General features: G+C 39.1%; 1 long non-coding RNA gene across 2 annotated transcripts in view; it reads right to left on the minus strand.

Moving 5' to 3' along the window:
• Positions 1-21,119, minus strand: part of LOC120357642 — a 92,642-nt gene that overhangs the window by 54,457 nt on the left and 17,066 nt on the right. The gene's annotated exons all lie outside the window — the stretch shown is intronic.

The raw sequence follows: 21,119 nt of genomic DNA on the forward strand, positions 1-21,119 counted from the left end.
AAGCGGTGCATCCACCCCCCCCTGCATCTCTCGCTTACCGCCCCTAGATGCGGACGCACCCCGAGAGCGTTTCGCGTATTAGTCATTCCTGGCGCAGCTGGGATCGGTCCCCCGGGGGTGCCGGTCGACGTCCCCTCTCTCTTGCGCGCAATACCGAATCAATCTCGGCTTATCCTGCAGGAGGGTAGTTGGACTACTCCCGGCCGGTCAGCAGAGACCCCATGGATTTTTGTCCTCCCGCTTCCCCTCGCGCGCGTGGTCATTGGTCCAGGAAACTGGGCTCCCGTCGAGAAATAGCGACCGCGTCGCACTATCGAACCACCAAAATCGATCGGGGTGCATTGATAATGCCTACCCGATGGACAGTTAAAGCCCCGCCAGAAACGACGTGTGACAAGCGTCATTTTCAACATTAGGGTATAATTAAAAAGTAGAAATCTTTTTCGTGTCCTTTTAAACATTCACCTTCCATTGTGAATAATTTCTTTCATTACATTGTTATTTTATTATATTATTGTATCGTAGTGTACTTTAAGGGAGAAAATATTTTTTGTTGAAATACACGTGACACTGTTCTTTAATAACATTTAAATTTCTCAAGTTATATATCGTGGCAATTCTATTTTATTAGTAGAAATTGCTATAAAAAATATTTTATACATTAGAGTATAATTTTCGTATCGTATCATGAGTAGAGAATTTTTTTCCTTTTTAGAGAGTTCATTCATCTTGAAAACTATTGAGAAAGCTATGGATCACCCATAACTATTCTGACAAAAGTAATAAGTAAATGAAAAGACGCGTACTAATAAAGTAGAAAATTAGAAACGCTTAGTTGATAGATAATAAATGGATCATGGAACGTGGTCGATTCTACGTAACCTAACCTATCCACGGTCTATCACTGAGACCCAACCGCGATTTTTCCCACATCAATAACCGACTCTTCGAACTCATAAAGTTTAATTTAGGTTTCTTCAAAGAGATTCCGCCTTCGACGTTTATTGAATAACGACTCTACTCAATAATATCGGATGTGTATATGAGAATTTATTTTTATTAAAACTTATTTTAGAATTTAAACATAAAAGCAGCAGCATATGTAAATATTTAAACATTGCAAATTTTAATATAAAAGTAACTCTGTATAAAATAATTATCCTTTCTTTAGCAAAAAATTTACTTTTCCAGAATTTTAATCTGGAATATTCGATTTGGCATGATTCACAACTTAAACACTCCCAAAAATATATATAAAACTAAATAATTGATAATATATAATGCGCTTTAAAAAAAGAAATGTATTTTATTTCTTCCATTAACATTCCATCGTTATTTTAATCACAGTAGAGACACTAATAAGAAGGATTGATCTACATATCCGTATATAGATTGTACAAAGCATATCGTTATAAAAAGGTTTAATTTATAGCTTTAATATAATCGTATTTATGTAAATACGATATAATTGCTCGTCTTTAAATATGTCCTCAAGCGGATGGAAACCAAAATGGAAAAGAAAATATATGGGCGGATGTTCCTATCTTGATATTACGTTATTAACGGGATAATAACAGTGACAAGACGAGCAACATGCTAATAAAGAAGTGCAAAAATAAGGGATGCATTACAGTTTACAATGTTGCTCTTGCATGCGGAAGGTGCTTTCGTTTCCTCCCCGATCCTTCCATCACATCGCAGTTATTAACTTAAATAGACAGTAGTTGCGATGATTTCAGGAAACGAGGAAAATTAAGTGTATCATGCGCTTTTGTTTTTATACACAAATCACTTCTAGTTACAGATTATTATCCTGAAAAGCACAATAAATGCATAATAAAAAGCAAAAAATAATGAAAGCATATGCCAGTGAAAAATCTCTGTGTTCAGGAAGAAATCTTAGATTAATTTTTCTTCGACAAATATTTCCGTTTTAGCTCCGCAAGAGCTCCCACTGGGCTCTAAGACTTTGATTAAATATCGGTTAAAGTCATCACCGCATTAAGAATAAGTGCAATAATAGCAGTTGAATCTAATGATGTAATACTTGATGAAACCAATCTTATCGTGACGCGGATTTTAACGACTCTCGAAGGAGTAGTCTATGATTTCCGTACATACGCTTCCTCTTCTCCCTCTTCTCATCCCGACGTTCCTATCGTTAATTTAAACACGCTCCGGACGATAAAAAGGCAACGATGATACCAAGAGAAGAAGAAAAAGAGAAGAGTCACGAAAGGAAGGAGAGGAATGGGCTTGGAAGAAGGAACCTCTGCGTGACGTCGACGTGCCACTTTGTCCGCGTGTTCGCGCGTGTCATTGACCGACATGCAACGCTCATTGGTGGCTGGAACGAGCGGCACGATCGCACGAGATGAGACCGAGAAGAAGACGAAGGCGAGGAGAGAAGGTGGAGACGACGGCGGTTAGCGAACGGGAGAGAGAGAGAGAGAGAGAGAGAGAGAGAGAGAGAGAGAGAGCACACTGCTATGGCTAATCTAAAGGGACGACCCGCGGGGTATGTCGTTCGCTAATCACCCTGATGAAGCTTGATGGACCGGCAGCAATTGTTTCGAATGAGACCTCTTCGCACGCTCGACTCCGCTCGAATCACCTCCTCACTTTTCGAGTCGGCGCGGCGCGACGCGACGATCTTCTGTTGGTTGGTCGCGAGATATAACCGGCTAATTAAGCTAACGGGGCCTCGCTGGATTTTTGTACGCACGAGCACAAATGAAGCGCAAACGCTCAATTTATTAAAAGCGTCCTGTATGCAATCGTCGACTCATATATGTACATATTCGTCACAGACAGCGAAAAACGTATTAAACTTATTTTAAAAATAAAAATGTACTAATATATGTTTTTTTATAAAGACAGCACAGAGATCACTTTTTATTACATTGTAAATTTTTTTTTTCGTCAAGTTGATTAAATAGTTGTTTCATCTAGTTTCTTCGTATTAAAATCGATGAAAATAAAAAAAAAAATAGGTTGAGCAAAAATTAATTATGAAATTATGTTTGATGTCCTATAAAAATTTTTAATAAAAAATCTTCGACACAAAAAAAATAATCCACGTCCAATGTCCTCCGGTCTAAAATAAATTATTATTTCGCTTCATCCTAGAATCCGTTTTCTCTAACGCTACAGAGACCGCCAATATTCATGCAAAATTCCTCGTCCGTTCTAATGACAGACGAGAAACATCGACGAATCCATGATGACGGTCAGCTGATCGATCGATCCGGCAAGAGACCGGTACATCGTTCGTCCATCCGTACGCGAGCAACGGCGTCGATAGTTCCAGCTGCGTGCCGCAATTTATAATCGTCGATCGGATCGACGGGTCATTATTCTCTCCCGCGAGATTTCATCCGCCGTTCGTTTCCTTTTTTTTCACTTTTTTTCTCTCTTCCTCTTTCGCGCGAGTCTTCTCTCCCTTAACGAACTTCGCCAGACTCCTTCCGCGGAGAGTACGATCCGGAGATCGAACTCTTCCTCCGACAGTGCGTTTGACTTTCCGGACAATTAAGTGTTGACGAAGATGACGATATCGTTTCTGCTCAGCAGTACATTTAATATGAGCTCTTAGAGATATCTTCAAAATTTCTTTGATTTATCATTTCGCGAGAATATAAATTATTGCCAACAAAATAATTTCATGTGTCAAGATGTAAAGAATAAATATAAAAACAAATGAGAAAATTACTAAATCAATGTAACGGTAAAATTAATATTTTATAATTAATTTTTTATTTTGCTTATTTAAAGTTTTATAATTTTAAGCTAAATAATATAATACAAATATTAGAGATATTCACTTCAAGTTAATTTTATATTAAGCTAATTTAAAAAACTTATTTGCTTCGGCGAAAATATTTTAACACTAAATTCTAAATTCATTTAAAATTACTTTAAATATTAAAATAATAATATGTTGAAGAATATTATATTATACAAATGCAAGAATATAAAGACTGATAGCTTATTAAGAGATTTTGGACACAATATTAATCCGTCGTTCGTAATGATATCTGTGTGTATATTCCCTAGGGAATACTACAGGAAAAAGACGCGCTGCTTTTGACTTCATCGTAATCTCGCGGATCAACTAGCGATTTCGCGAATTTAGGGTGAACGTCACCAAAGTAAATTCGTCATGGATTCGCGGCCTGCACCCGGTCGCTCCCACGTATCCCCAGGCAACGTTGCACGACGCATAATCGTCGGCACAATGCCGCCACAATACTGCCATCGAGCTGGCGTTTCTTCCCCCCTTCAGAATCGGAAAACACAAGTCGGTTCCGTACCGGCAATCGGAATTACACGGCGATTTTCGAAGCGCGCGTCGCAAACCGATCCGTTTCGCGATGCGCGTCTCGTTTTCCGAGTCGGTAGGGTGTCAAGGGTTGAAACGAATGATCGATTCGATCGTCCTCCCTTTTGCGTGCACCACGCCCTCAAAGGGGCAGTTAGCTATTGTTGCATCGGCGAAAAAAAATATATATAAGCCGCGCGAAATTGACGGCCGGCGTCGGTCAGCGGATCAAACAGGAGATTAATTCAGAAAGATTTATTTCTTTTTCATATATGTTTTTTTTCAGTTTTGGAGGACTTAAATAACTATCACGACTTCTCGTGCTACAGTGTGTACAAAATTGACTTATAAAAGCGACCGTAACTTTGATTGTTTTCGACGTTTAAATGCGATAAAATTTTTATCCAATAACTTATTGCAGAGACCAAATTCTCAAAATAGAATAAATTCAGCAAAATTGGAGATATATATATGTATATAGAGGTAAAGTCGTGAGAAAAGTATGTACGGCAAGTACGGCCCTGAAATTACAGATAGGAATTACAGACTCGGCCTCGCGGCAACGATCTCTAACGAGATTCGTTTGTAGTCGGAGAACGATGGCGACGATCTCAACGAGAGCCTCTTGTGATCTACGATCGCGCGAACATCTCGGAAAGAACCGGTCCGTGTAGCCTGACCTATTGCCGGGATCAACGTGCGCGATGGAAAAGTCATGGAAAGAACTATCTCGTTAATCTCTTACAAAGTGCGAATATCGCGTTACGCGTATTGTGCTTATTTCAGTATCCTGTTCACGATGCTCACGCTTTAATTTATTGCCGTATGATTTCGTCAAATGAGAATTTATCCATCGTTATCCATTTTTCCTCGTGACTTCACACGGGAAACATAATGGCTTGGCGAATGAATAATTGCTATTCGTCAAAGTAAATTCGCCACTTTCGTAACGCTTACCCGATCTAAAAGATCGTCCGGATTCAACCAGATTTGATTCGCTTTAATGACGCCATTATGTATAATTCAACAGGGAGGAGATGAAGCTTGGAAGTTTACTGTATATATAAACTACAAGAAATTGATAAAATACGTAATTGCTTCTCGATACTTTCCTTCATAAAAAGAAAAAGAAAAAAACTTTTTAAAACACGCGATAAAAAAAACTTGTATGCTGCGTGGAACGAAAGAACGAGTCATCGACGAGCGATGTGCTAGCCGAACTTTGGTCGACGTATTTATATGCGAAACCGACAGCAAGACCAGCTAGTCTCAAAGTTTCAGCCGCCGAGCCTGATTACTGCAGCGCGTATCTTATCTTCCAGTAGACAGATCTGAAAACTCATCGCTATCGGAACGACACGACGCGACGGTTCCGGCGCCGCGCCACGCCACGCTATCCGTGGTTTTGAGAGACGCGGATCGTATTATTATTGGTGGAAGCGGGCGCGTATGCGGGAAGAGAAATGAAAAAGAGAAAAGAGGGAAATAGAGAGCACTCTGTGTAAAAGAGAGACGGCGGAAGGAGACAGAACGCTCTCTCGATCCCGCGGTAGAGGGTGCAAAAGAGGATAAAGAGAAGGGTGGCGGTGGACCTCCCTATTGACAACGGCTTTCATCTTTATAATTCAACCCCTCGCAACACCCTCGATCCATTTTGCCTTCCCTATCCCTGCGCGCCGCGCTGTGTGATGCTTTTTTACCATCTCTCCCGTTCAGCATGTCGTGTAACACATGGCGGAGGCGGACTTACGCCCTTTCTGGTCGCTGAAAAACCGACGCGGTGTCCCTCTCTGTTTCGCCATTATCCCGTCACCGTCATCGGCTTTCGACCAAAAGAGATATATAAGCAACGTTTCCACGCAATTCAATCCGTACCGAGAGATTTTTATGGAAAATAATGTTTTCCTTTATTGACAATAAAACCATTTCCTATTAACACGATATTTCCTAATTGTGAAAATCATACCATACTTTTCAACAAATTGTCACTATAGTGAAATATGTATAATTATGTTTCATGAGATAGCACTATTGTATGCATAAATTTTCTAATACTCTTGCGGAACATAATGTATAATTATTATAGATAAATCTAGCAGAAATGTAATGTATTATGCACATTTGATGCGTTCTTTCGAATGTACAATTTAACTTATTTATTTTATCTTAAAAAAATATAAAAATATTTGTATCTTTGTTTTTTAATTTATTAATTAAATATGCTGCAACGGCACAGGGTAACATTATCATCCTTTTATGTGCATCGAGCGGTAGGGTAATATGCCAACGCGGTGAATTAGACACCGTAAAATCTAACGACAAAAGAGCGCGAGTCCGCTTATGCGCGACACATAAACAGGATCTTACGAGATGCCGTGTCAACATCTGCATCGGCCTCGGTTATCGTCGCAGGGTATAATGGCGATCGTGATTGCAACATGGTCCATTTCGCAATCATGAGTCACGTTTTAAACACTCAGGACATGCCGGATCCTGCCGACCGCAGACAGGAAACCAGGCGACGGTAAATTATTTCGAAATGTTACGCATCTCCTTATGTTGGCTTAACGCGAATTTATTCGTCATCAGACTGTCGTTTGGCGCGAGCGTGGAATAGATAATGAAATTAAATTGAATTAGTTACACGGTTACGTGTTTAAGAAAATATTGATTATATCGTACTGGAAGATCGCGTAACGAAGCCCGCAAAATCGACAGATCGCATCGTCATGAGGGACATGATGGGGGAAACGAGCGAGGCAAAGTGCCTGAAAGGAAATAGTGATCTTTAAACAAACCGTGGTTTTTGTATGCTCTTTTTCCAACGACGTACAGGGAGGTCCCACGTGTACCACAGCCCGCGGAACGTCTTGCCTGCACGTCGGACCTCCTGGAGATTTCTGTCGCAAAGACGCACATGTACTCCCGTTCAGGGGAGCAACATGTAATATGACTCTACGCACAAACACATTCTTCGAAAATTTCATAACATAAACTAAAAATTTTGCATATTTAAATGCAAATAAATAATACAAAATCTATAATGCTAATTTACATTTAACTTCATTATTCTGCCAAAATATGCGTTATTAAAATTTAATCAAATAACCTTTAAGTATTTAAATTAAATTTTGATAGACAAAAAACAATCTCAACTGTGTATTTTTTGCAATGAATATTGCCACGTTTATCGAACATATTCGTTACAAAACAGGTATTTTCCCTAACCTCGCGATGGAGCCATTCCTCTAAAATTCTACAGAGACCTATGATGATAAATCTGTCCTGCGTTCGCCAGCTACTGAACGCATCCGTGTTGCATCATGCGTGTGCTTCGTCGTCAACGCATTTTACGAACGCGGACAGGTTCATAGAAAAGGCGATAGCGGGACGTTGAAACGAGCGCAGATGGTGCCCCGTGTGGTTTACGACGTGGTACGGACCCTTCCATATGGGGATGATACCGTTTAACCTACCCTGGGGACCTGCGAGAGAGTGTCGGATGACGTATACTCTGCCGCGTCGCTCTCCTCTCTCGCCGGCAGCGTTCCTCCATTTTTACGGGCGACCCCGTGTGGAAGAAAACACCCTGATCTCAGGGTGTCGCAGGTTGTGCACTTTAGGGTCGATACACTTGCTGTTACGCTACCCTCCTGTCTTCGTGCGACACAACGTCGAGTTCGTCGTGACGGAAAATTCAATGTCACTTTTCCCAAATTCGTCGCGTGCAAAACCATCTCGTGCGAGAATAATCACAAATCGCTCCTCTCCACACAGATTTTTTGTAAATTTAATCGTAAAAAAAACAAAGCAAAAAGTTCTTCTTAATTGCATTCGATATAGCTTTTCTAATTTGAATGAATTTTATTTCGCTTTAAATTTAATTTAAAGTTTAGCTTTCCAAATATTTAAATAATATCGATAGCAGAAAACATGACTGATGAAAAAATGACAAGCAACTATTTTAAAAAATCAATTTCAAGATAATTAAGAAATATCTTTGAAAGCTGGTTTTTGCTTTTTGTAGCAATGATTCAACGACAGATTATAAATCGAACATATAAATATAAATCATAAATTTTCTTGAAATCTGCGTCAAAATTTTCTAAAACCTCTGCATCAAAATCTAATTCTTTTCGAACCGCTGTCTTAAAACTTCACAAGATCGTTTATCACTCACGACCGATCGTTAACTTTCCTAACTGCTGTTAGAGAGCAGTCAAGAGACGCAACGTCGGTCACAGTATCGGCCAAAATTTCGGTGCTTTCTTCGCTTGGAAATCGAACCGACATACATATACGAACGTCGCTCATAAATCATCGAAAAATAGTTTCCAGATTTCGGTGTTCGCAGGTCGACTCGAGTCCGGCTTACGACCTCACTGTATAATTTAATGATCTATTTTTCATCTCCCAAAACGTGACTATCGAAAACACAATGACGGAAAAATCTCGATGATTCAATCGGTTATATATCTGAAAATCAATCATCATGTACTATTTCTTTTCTTTCACAAATATTTTCCAAGTAATGCATAGTATACATCATTGTTAAGACAGGTTATATGCAGATTAGATTTTTCATTGATTTCTTTTGACAGAACAAGTTAAATAAATTTATCACAAAAATTTTATTCAAATTATATAATCTGAATATTTTCATAAGACAGTTTTGTTTTCTGAACAAAATTTAAATAAGGTTTGTTACATACCTGTAATTTATAAATTAAGAAATATTATCTATAATTTTAAAAACAAAAATTATTTGAAAATAAATTGGAAAAAAAATATTCTCTTTAACTTGATATATTTTAAACAAAAATTTAAGCAAAAAATTTTTCTCTTATACCATTAATTATTTATTAATTTAATAATAAAAATAAGAACCAACTAAAGATTTGATAATTCCAAAAAAATCGAGTTTTATATCTACGTCATCTTTTTTGACCATTTTTAATACAAGATAGCTTTTATACGAAAAGAGTGTCGGCAATGTGAGCGGGGATGTGATCTCCGCATTGTGTTTCGATCGAGAAATTCCACAGCCTGGACTACGCGAGGGGCGATACCTGTTCGAACGATTCACTGGAATTTAAACGTGTTCAATGTCCATCTTGCGAAGGGTCGGAAGAGTCCACCCAACGTTTTTGAAAGGCTTCCTCCTCTCGAGGATGGTTCCTTTCTTTGCACCTGCGACAACCTACCACGGGGTCTCCAAAATAAATATATACGACTCCCTGTTTCATTTCATCTATTGACAAGTTTTAGGGGATGCGAGGTCTATGGGGAGTCGATTTAAAGAAAACAAGTAGAATCGGAAGTATGTGAAATAAAATACTTAAACAGAAAACTTAAAGTGAGCAAGCACCGTTCTAATAATAAAAATGCAATTTAAACATAGAACATCTCATGTGACTCCTATCCATTATAGTTTTAATAAAATTTGTCAGATATTTTTGTAAAAAATCGATTCGATATTCATCGAGGAATTGCTTAACATTAAAATAGAGAGACTCTTGAAATATTACGTATTAAGATACTTGAGCCGAATAAAGTCCACTTTTAAATTTACCATTTAAAAACGCGCTTTATGTTTGAAATATATGCTTAAAAAATATGTCATAGGAAGAAGATAAAGAGGAACTGGAAATTAATACCGATAGCAACACGTTTATTCAGTGCAACAAAAATTTGTAACAAAGTTGGTAAATCAGCCGTTTTATAAAAATTTGTAAATTTAATAAGTATACATTATTTTATGGTTTATTACAACGTATTATAATATTATTCAATTTTCTAACTATAAAAAAAAACGTTTTATATAGAAAATAATTTTATTTTTTTGAGTAATTAAAATAAACATTTAATTATTATTTAGTTTATTTCAATACCTTTGTGAAAAAAAATTATAAAAAATAAAATAAGTTAGGTGGGCCTTATTCAGCTCAGGTACCTTATGATTCTCGATGTAAAAATATCACAATTACGATAGTCGCGCAAAAGTTTGGCGACAAAAAGTACATCGACGTAATGCGCGACTATGGTCGCGGTTTTCCCGCGGATGTTTCGCAAGCGTCACTTTGACAGAGATCGACGAGACGCGGCGCAAAAAATACAATATTACAAAACTTCTTAATCGCGGAGTATAAACGCCTCAATTTCGTGCCTTCGCTCGTATTACAGGGAGGAGATGTTATGGAACCAGAGACGGGCCAGGGCTCCTCCAGAAAACTTATATTCTCCGAGCTGTGTGAAAGGTTACCCCCATCGCGCTGAGGGTGAATGCGACACACGTGCGTTCCTTCACTCACCCTCCCTTGCACGCCAGTCCCCTTGATAATTACTTCTTTGACTTCTCTCACAAAAAACAACGACTTTCTCGCGACAAGTTTCTCCTTTTTTTTTCGTTTATTTCTCCCCCGCGCCCATTCGCTTCGCGTGTTCGTAAATCGATGTAATTTAATAGCTTATACTTCTTGTCATTAATTCCATTTCGAGAGAATCTTATATACTCCATTTGTATTTCTCAATATAATCCAAGAAATATTCAGTCTTGTATGCATAATTAGATACATGGCGTAACATATTTCATAATTAATTTTCTGTGGTATGTTTGTAGAATAATCAAAAAAGGATAAAATTTATATAATAAGAAAAGTGAGAAGTTGTAACGCAATGCTTAATACATATTTACATAAAAGTAATCATTTCCAATATCTCTTGGATGTTTTAAGATGAGCGGATCTCGATTTTACACCTATTACATATTCAAATTATAGTGCCAATTAAAATTCTTTAAAACCTGTTTTTCTTATACAAACATACAACATTCTTTCATACAAAAAATTATGTATATAATATAATGATTTTTACTTGAATAGTTTTATTTCTATGTATTCAGTAAGAAATACGTGTGTACTACTTCGAATGAGACGCGCGCGAGTGGTTTCATCGATAATCCATTTTCTCCAATCTTCAGTAAAGATTGGAGACACTTCTCGTCGTGGAAAAAGACAACCGGCCATCGGCAGCCGATCGCGAGTAAACTCGGAAGAAGCGTCCCTTTTTCCAGCGCGAAATGTATTCCGGGTGTATCGCGCGGCGAGTTCGTTGGCATCGCGAAGTCAAGAAAACGTCACGCGCGACAGGTGCTTAAGGCCCATTCCTCGCGGCGTGTCGCAGCGCACACGTACATCCGGAGTAAGTGCACGAACCGCTCGGTTTCTCATCGGGAATACGTAATCCCGCGACACGCGCGGGCATACCAATTCCTCCCGTTACACGAAATACCGCCGAAGAAGCCGAGAAGCAGGAGGTATATTCGCGCTCTCGTCAATGACGGCGACGATGTCGGCGTCGGCGTCGGCGTTGGCGTCGGCGTCGGCGTCGGCAAAGTTAAGTGGATCTCGAAATAATCGGACGCGCGTGTCGCATATTGATCGAGATTTTCCTCCCATCCTCCCTCCTCCCGCTCCGATCGAGACGTCTCGAAAAGACAGGCCGTGATAATCCATCGTGGAGCAAATAGTCGTTTCTTCAGTACAAACGACTTTTTCACATTTCTTTATCGAAGATAAAATCGCTATATTACTTCGATACGCTTAATTCTAATTACTTGATCTTCCGCTATTACAGACACGCAAATCAATAGACATTATTTCTTAGCCGTTAGTAGGATTAAAATTATATTGATCTTGTCTCGAATAAAAAAAACTGGCAAAAATTACCTCATTATTATTCAATATTATACAGCTGCTAATAGGTAATTTCAAATTCAAATTAATATTTAATGTAATTAAAAGAGAGATTAAATAATAGATTTACTGAAGAGTGTAAAGTTTGTCAGATTGATTTATCATGTTACCATGTCGAGTATCGGCCGACTACTTTTCCACGAAAGGGAGCGTATTTTAAACGATACGTTTTCGATTCGACCGCATCAGCGACGATACTATTAACGGTAATAGTGCTATAGTAACGTTAACGGCGTAGCGTGGGTGTCGTAGAGAAGTTGGAAGGAAGAGCAGCACCAGCACCAGCACCAGCACCAGCACCAGCACCAGGAATGGCGGAAAAGCAGAGGTGCCGAGGGGTGCAGAGGATGGTACGAACGGAAGCGAAAGGAGAACGTCGGAGAGAGGGAACGGAAGGACTCGGTGCGCCCGAGGGCGTGGGTGGAAGCTCGAGTCGAGACGACGGTGGGCACCGCGGGGGTGAAGTCGGACGGGGGAGACCGGAACCGGAACCAGGGAGCGCAGGAACACGAACAGACTCGACGTCGACGGTGGCGTCGGCGTCGGCCCCGATATGGCGGAAGCGTCGCGTTTGCCGGAAGTCGCCAAGGAAATGAAATGCCTCCCAGCCGGGGAGGCCGCCCTTCCCACCCCGTGAGTTTCTACCGCCGCCTGCCGCCCACCGGAACCGACGTTCCTCGCCAGGATTTCCAGAGTTCTCCTCTTTCTAGAGAACATAGAGCGGAGACGGGGACGGGGACGGGGACGGGGACGGGGGCAGGGGCCGGGGCGGTGGTGGTAGCGGGCCGGAGTAGAGTGAGGTAGCGTCGAACTTGCGTCAAGTACGAGAAAACGAGGGAAGGGTCTCGAGAGACGTTCGTTCGCGCTTATTTCAAGAGACATGAAAATAAGAAGAGGGAGAGAAAGGACGTTGCGTGAGACGAAAAAAATTATACGGGCTTATTACGAAACGTATTACTCAGCGATTCAAACTCAGCATCAATGTATCTACGTTAATGTCAAATTTCGTAGAAACGCTTTTAATATCTATTTCTGTATCATTAATCGTCGCGTTATAGATAAGATTAAAGATTTTTCCCATGGAATGCAAGAGAGTGTTCTCGTTTCTACCGTGAGAACTCGAGCTGCATTTATCTGACCCAATAACTAAAATGCGGAAAGAGATACAGTGACGTTTCTAATTGTCATTCTTTACGGACGCGATACTCTGCTTCTGAGTAAACATCGCCTCGTGTATCTGGCGAACGTGATGATGCCGCGCGCGAGCAAAGATATTCCGACTTCCGTCCGTGCGCAGGAATTTGTTCCCGGAATACTTTGGACGCCGGTTAATCGAGTTCTTCATTCGAATTCTATCCACGAGAAGAAGGAAAAAAAGGGGGAGGTCGGTCAGAGTCGCACGGCCGCAAGCTGAGTAACCAACTCCGATGACTCGTCGTTGGTGTTTAATGGTAGTCACGGCGATAACATCTACCGTGATAATGGTGATGATGATGGGTGTAACCATAACTAGCGTTTTACGATTTCCTCCTCTCGCCAACGGAATTCTTTATGTTTTGTCATTCTTTATGTTATTCATCTTTGGCGAATTTTCATTGCGCACCGTAAGATCCACCTCGGCACGATATTGGGTCAATCGTCCAGCTGATTAGTAATAATTTTATCTACTCTACACTAGAAGCCTATATTTTTATGTACCGCCTTCAATCATTTGTATTAGCATCCATTTATAGTTTGGCAGAGAAAAATATTTAAAATTATAATAGTTTGACTGATATTTGTTTGATTAATGAGGGCACTTTTGTTTTATACAAAAAACTCGCGAAAATTAAAAGGTGGTTTATAGCAAGTTTATAACGGCCAAGCGAGCCATCATTTATTACCGTCGAGCCATTGACGGTTATTTACATCGCCATTATCTAAATAAGAGCAATAGCGCATTAAAATATCGCGTAAAAAAACTATCGTCACTGCTGTAAAGAAAGAAGAAAAGAAAACGTCACGCGACGTGTACATACACGCGCGCGTACTTAACGTTCGTGCGCGAGTCGTGCTCCTTGCACGCCAGCGTGGATGACGCGTTATTTTCCGATGAGATTATTTCCGGTAAGCCCGCGTGATTCTGCGTCGCGTCACTTCCTTCTCCACTCCGCCGTCTTCTTCCTCTTCTTCGTAATTTTCGCGTCGACTTCGTCGTCGCTCATTGTTGGACTCATTGCGCGAAATTACGTCATCTTGTGGAAATCGTTGCTGCTTCCTGCGCGCGTACCCGAGGCGTAGCGAAAATAGTTTCGCGCGAGCTCGTCGTAAGTAAGAGGGAACACGAGTTAATTCGAGAATGCTCTTAACGGGCAAATTATCCGTCGCAACGAGTATAAAAAGAACTATAGCAGAGACTATAAAAAGAATCGCCACGAACAGCATTACGACACGAATCAAAAAGAATAGTACAAAAAATTTTGTATTACACAATATATTTGATATTTCTATAAATATCAAATATAACGCATTTAGACAATCATAAAGTATAATACTCTTTGTCTTTTTAGGTATAAAATAAAACAGATGCATAAAATAAAATTTATAAAATATAATGTTTCCTTAGCTTATTTGATACACTTAATGAAAATCTACGTCTGTAATGTAAAACTCTTGCACTAGTTATAATAAAACTTTCTCCTGCAATTTTGTAATTGTACATCTCAATTTAAAACGATTAAAAAAATTAAAGAAAAAATGACCGACATGTTCGATTCGAACATCTTATTGCAAAACAAGATATCGTTGTTGATTTTTTCTTCCCACAGCAGACTTTGTAATTGCAAAATTGATAAAAATCATTCTTTTTTTTCGCACACGCGTCAAGCATACATGTCAAGTGCGGTCGAGTACTTTGCGATCTTTATCTCCACAGCTCACATTGATCGCTTCTTTCTGACTCATAAGAACCGTGAGCGATATCGTGAAACGGACGTGCCGATGACACGATAGCATTATTCGTCGTAGCGCGATGCTCCGTTTCCTCGGCATCGTCGAAAAGCCCGCGGAGACTTCCGGTCGCGACGGAACTCCGGCGCTCACCGACCCTGACCGACCGTGAGTCGCACACACCCGTGACAATTAGTTCCAGCAGTGATTCGGTTCCCACGCGGTACGATCAAGTCTATTAATAACGTCTTCCGATGCGATTTCCCTGCTTTCGTCTAATCTTTGATCTGCCGAGATCGAATCCCAGGACTTCAATATAAGATAAATATTAAAATGTCACAAGCGCTTATTCGACCAGAAGTTGCTTAAACTTGGTTTAAATTTAAAAAACGTATAGGTTTCTGACTCCAAGCTATAGAAATATTCAAAAATTAACTGATGTTAGACATGATTTTTGAGGTAAAATAATGTAAAATAATAATGTATTCGTTAAATGATGGATTTCTTTTTTATAGTCAATTTATTAATTTTTTAAAGGCAAGCATCGAGAAACCGCGCTTTTCTGCATGATTTATATTGCCGTTCTATAAAAGGATTAATGTTGCAACGCGATAAAATTTTCCGATATCTACTTCTCCATTAAACCGTGCTATTCCGAAGTGTACGACTATGCTAGCCTTTCAATAGCGCATTTAAGAATGTTATCGTCCTCGACTAACGCGGATAATTCTTAAGAATTAAAAGTACCCGACAAAAATGTGTTACAGTAGATCATACGATCTATACAACTACATCGATATTATTTGATATAACGGAAATATCTAAAACATAAAAAAATAATATATCGTAAAGATTTTCACGTGAGCTTCAAAATCTCATCAAGTTTTCAAGTTTGATCTCAGATAAATCAAATATCCAATGGTTTCATATTGTAACCGCGGTTAGAACAATCTATCCATTTCGGTGATATCAAGTCTTGGTTGGCAGCAGCTGGAGCTTACTGTTAGTACTGTAGAGTAGAACTGACATGTATAGAAAATCGAAAACTACCACAATGAAACGTATCAAGCTTCAGTGTTTTGCTAAAAAATCGATCCTAATATGCTTCTACGAGTAATCCAAAAATGTTTCGTTCACCGAACGAAGAATGAATATTTTACAAACGTTTGTGCAGCAGAAACAACAAATGACTTTTTGATGCAGACATCAGCAAGACGTCGTATCGCGCTACGTATCGGATGGATGTCATAACTCGCAATAATTATAAAATAAAGCGCCAAATAGGCGAGTCTATTGAATAAGAGAGAAATGGCAGGAAACGATCACCGGAAAATTCATGATGCTATTCCGCGGCGGCACATAAATGTAACATAACAGGGATCTCATTCGCCACGTCAGGAACGAGATCAATTCCGCGTGCGCGAATGCTGTCGCGGGAATAGGACGGGTCTGCTTTTAGCGCAACAGATTTGTATTATTGATGGACCGCAATAACGGTGTTCGACTATCGAACTATCCGCGCAATCGGTCTCATTACGTAAATTGAGAAGAACGAACAAACGTTGCCTTCTTTACGGGCCGATGATTATTACACGATGAGCTAATAAATCGTAATAGACGGGACGGTTAAAGATTTGTGTTTAAAATAATTGTAATAACGAGTCTCGACGAGTGCCACTGTTATTAGACGGAAACTATGCGACTTCGGTGGCACTTGTGTTATTCGCCTTTCACCGTTACTACGGCAGCATACCTTTCAGGTGCGAGCTCTGTGTCTCGAGAACCCGGTAAAATATTCGTGATATACTAAATACTTCCGTAAGATTCCATTTGATTCTAGATTATAAATGTAATTAAACTTTGGCGCTGTCTGAGGTTAATGATATTATCTCCAGAAAAAGATGCTGAATTTCTAATTAATAAAAATTATTAACAAAAATTTTGTATATAAGAAAAAGATGTTGTCTACATATTAATTTATCTACTTCAAAACAAATTTCACCTGAGATTCACATAATCGTAGTATTTCGCAATAAAATAACAAAATTTCTCTAATCCTAGAATGGTTACACAATTCTTTTTTTAATTAGCGGAAAACCTTCGTTTATTCTAGAACGTCGGCGACAACGATGGGGTATAAAAAATGCATTTCTTATCGCGTTGAAGGAAATAATAAATTCGCACGCGGCGCCGGCAATCGTGGCTTCGCCAGTAAATCACGGTCGATTTATGGATTAGCAGGATGCCATTAGCCCACTGAAATTAGCCTCTCCTCTGTTAAGGCCGCGAATTGACCTCCGCCAGGATATAGAGCGTGAATTATTCACGAACTTTATTTCGTACATTTCTTTGTTACAAAAATCATGTTAAATTTCTTAATAAATTGCAATATATGTACGAGTAAGTGAAGATCATTCTAAAATATAGGCATGATGATCTCTGCAATAATGATATTTAAATTTTATGAATGTTTCATCGATTGTAAAATAAAATGAGATACAGATAAATCGCTATAATACTCGACGAGTGCAACACGCATTTCACTGTTAAGATTAAATTATGATTATGAACCATTCGATCGTCGGCCTCATTTTTCAAGGAGGCATTAATGCATCTGTTAGCATTTAAATGGTTAATAATGACGATCATTCGTTTATATCTAATTTAAAGAAGTCGACAGTCGTAAACTCTTTATTACAATTACAACACGTGTCAGTGAGGACTAATTTTCTTGGAAAGGATATCTAAAGTACGCCGAGGATAAAACCGCGTCGCGGACAAGCACGTACAAAATGTTTATGATAATTGCAAATTACGGGAGAGTACAAGTATCAAGATAAAGAGTCAGCATGAAATGTCGACGACAATATCTCGCGTCTGCGTTAAACACGTTATTCAAGAGCTTTCAGAAATGGCACGCGTATCAATTTTAAAGGGAGGGTACGGAATAAAAAATACATTAAAGACACGATAAATTCACATTATAAATTTATCGTCTTCTCTTATTTATTCTGTTGAAGAATTCCAGATATTATTTGCTTGCGTTTTTAAGGTATTAATAATTCGCTGTCACATTTATAATTTCAACATTATTCTGATTGTCATCGCGATCTGCAGTTTAAACGTTAAAATTCCATCTATCGTATTAAAGAGCTAGAAAGATTTAACGTTAAAAGACGTTTTCTTTAAATTTTAAAGAGCAGCTTCCATGAAAAATGCATTTAGGATTTAGCAGAAATCGCTTTCGCTATCGTATTGTAAGTAACACACTTGCTCCAATATGTTAGACTAAAGCGGTGAGAAGTAGCGGGATCTTTAGTGCTCAAGATTAGAGATAAGTGGCGTCATAGTGATATTATCTAATTTAAAGCTATAGTACACATGACATGTACAGTTAGACAGATTACTCGTCCAGTGTGTATTTTTATTGACTTTGACATAATTCCTTCAGAAGTATTTGAAAGTCCACATGCAAATATACTTTGATTTTAATTCCTCTAATTAAAGAAAGACAAATTTTAATCCGAGCATATAACGTGTGTTAAAGACAAAGTTGATATAAGCTAATAAAGAAGCTATATTGACATGTTTAAAAAAAAAAAAAAAATTACATTAAAAAATCATAGCAAAGGAAATGAAAATATAAAGCATATTTGTGATTAGCGTAATGATTAATAACTAGCCGGCAAAATAGTAAAAAATAATAAGTAACAAAACTGGTGAGAATCATCTACATTTTTATAGTTAAAAAAATAAGCGGTAATCAATTATGATTCTCTTCTTTACAATCATCATTTCCGGGTGTCGAGTATACGGTATGACTATCAACTGTTTATATCGTGAATCACGGGAGGAGAAAATTATTCGACACCCGTAGCTAATCGTAATCACTTAATTACGTTACGATGCTTTGTTCGAACGTTTGCTTCGAGTGCACGAGTGCGGGATCGCTGCGTTGACCGCGATCGATTATCTCGATTTGGCTGCGGCCGCGTGATTAGAATACCGATTAACCGTGATTAGACGTGACCGTGGACATTCCTGCCGCACGCAAATGCCTCTTGGTTACAATGGTGTCGAACAACAGTGTTATCTATACGGCGGGACCACGTACGTGCGTGCGTGCGTGCGTGCGTGCGTGCGTTGGACCGTAAGCCCGATTATGCGCTAAACCGGCGCCGTATGTACACCGCAAACGAAAATTTCTGGAGGGAAGAATAATATCAGATATTCTTTCTTGTTTCTATTTTATAATGTTACTTTGGCATTGTAAAATATTGATAAAAATAATTTAAGTGAATCGTTAATGGTAAAAAGAAAGAAGATAGTATCGTCGACATTTAAAATTAAATGCCCTAATATTGTTTTTTTTTATTTTTATTTTTTTATAGAAATGCAATTTAAAAATGAAAATTAAAGTTTTCCAGTTATTTAAATTACGACACAATTTTATTTTGTTAATAATTCATAAAATAAATCATCCTTCAACTTTAAGAAAATTAAAAAAGAATTTTATAGCCTGCGCGATAACAAAAAAAATTCCAGAAAATGATGAGAAAATATTATTACAATTGTTCATCCCTTGATGCTTTTATTTTAGCAACTAAAATGGAATCTCATCCATCGAATGTAGGATTTGCTTGGGATTGCCAATGGAAGACATGCGCGCGCACGTGGAGTGGCGGGAAAACATAAGGATTGAGTAACGGATCGAGACGAACGAGGTGAAAGAGAGGCTGTAGAGCAGGAGGTTGAGGAAGAGAAGAGAGAGACAGAACGGAGAGACTAAGGGGATCGAGTATTAATAGAGACTTGGGCGACTGGAAGCCGGAACTGAGCAACGCGTACCTCCTCCTCTTCCTCCTCCTCGTCACCGAGAGAAAGAGAGAGGTCGCCTTATTTATAAACGGCGAGATAAAGCGCGGCTGCGACGCCGTGAGAGGAAGCCGCTCTCGCACTCATACTCGGCAGCTCGCGGCTCCCACGCTTCCACGGATGCATTACGTGTGCGCACCTCGAGCTACTGCACCCCTGACGTAATGCCGCCGGCGCATTTGTTTAAAGAAAACTCACGAATGTATTATTATTTAAGCTGACTTTCTCCGCGCCCGCGACGTTTATGCATTGCTCGCTTTCGATGCATCTTATCTAGTGCCTAACAAGCTGATGCAAATATTTTTTTCAATAGGAAATGTTACAAGTCAAACAGAAACCAACTTGACGTATCGAGTTGTGGAGAAAGATAAAAGATCTTTAACAAAAATACAAAAAGTATAAATAAGAATTTAGCCGTTAGTTTGTAAAAATGAGATCCACATACTTTTCAAGTGCGTATCAAAATAAAATATCGACAATTATATCACTCCGCGTATTATTTTACAAGTACATTTAATGGCGTATATTTCTTTCATATTTTTTTATGCTCAATTATTTTCCGTTTCATAAAGTATATTCTTCATGAACAATTTGAAAATTTCTCTGTTTAAAATGGAGTTAGTTGACAAGGGAACACTAAAGTGCATCTAACGACTGTATCAGAAAGTTAGTCGAGTGCTATGGTTAATTGCTAAAATACTTGGAATGAAAATTAGGAAATTAGAGAGCAACGACGTCGAGCTTTCCCATTTGCATTTTAAGAAGAAACCACTTGGAGAATACAGGTAACGCTGCGATATCTCGGGGGATCTCAAGGCGAAGCGCGCGCTTGCGTCTTCTTAATAGCGATATCGAGAGAAAGAGAGACGGAACTGTTCGATGTGCCGTTAAGGTTTCGAAACAATGCATTCCTGAGTTTCGTAGTACGGAATTAATTGCAACGCGTTAATTTCCTCAGAGTCCCGCCCTCCCCGCTCGGCCGAGGTCTTATGTCATTAGCGTGTCATACTTTTCACTATGAACTCGCACTTTCATACCGGCAGTAATAGCGATTGAGACGCAGATAAGCACGCGTGTGCATAACGGGCTCACGGTGTTCTCAAGGCTGAAGAAAAACGCGCGCTGTCTATGCACGTACACACAGTGAGAAACGCAATTTATAGATAATGCACAATACAGTAACGTACCGTTACAACCGGTACTCGGCCTCGACGTTACTTCGCGCTAATACCTCTCGCACG

Source organism: Solenopsis invicta, chromosome 4 (assembly GCF_016802725.1).
Source record: "Solenopsis invicta isolate M01_SB chromosome 4, UNIL_Sinv_3.0, whole genome shotgun sequence".
Taxonomy (NCBI): Eukaryota; Metazoa; Arthropoda; class Insecta; order Hymenoptera; family Formicidae; genus Solenopsis; species Solenopsis invicta.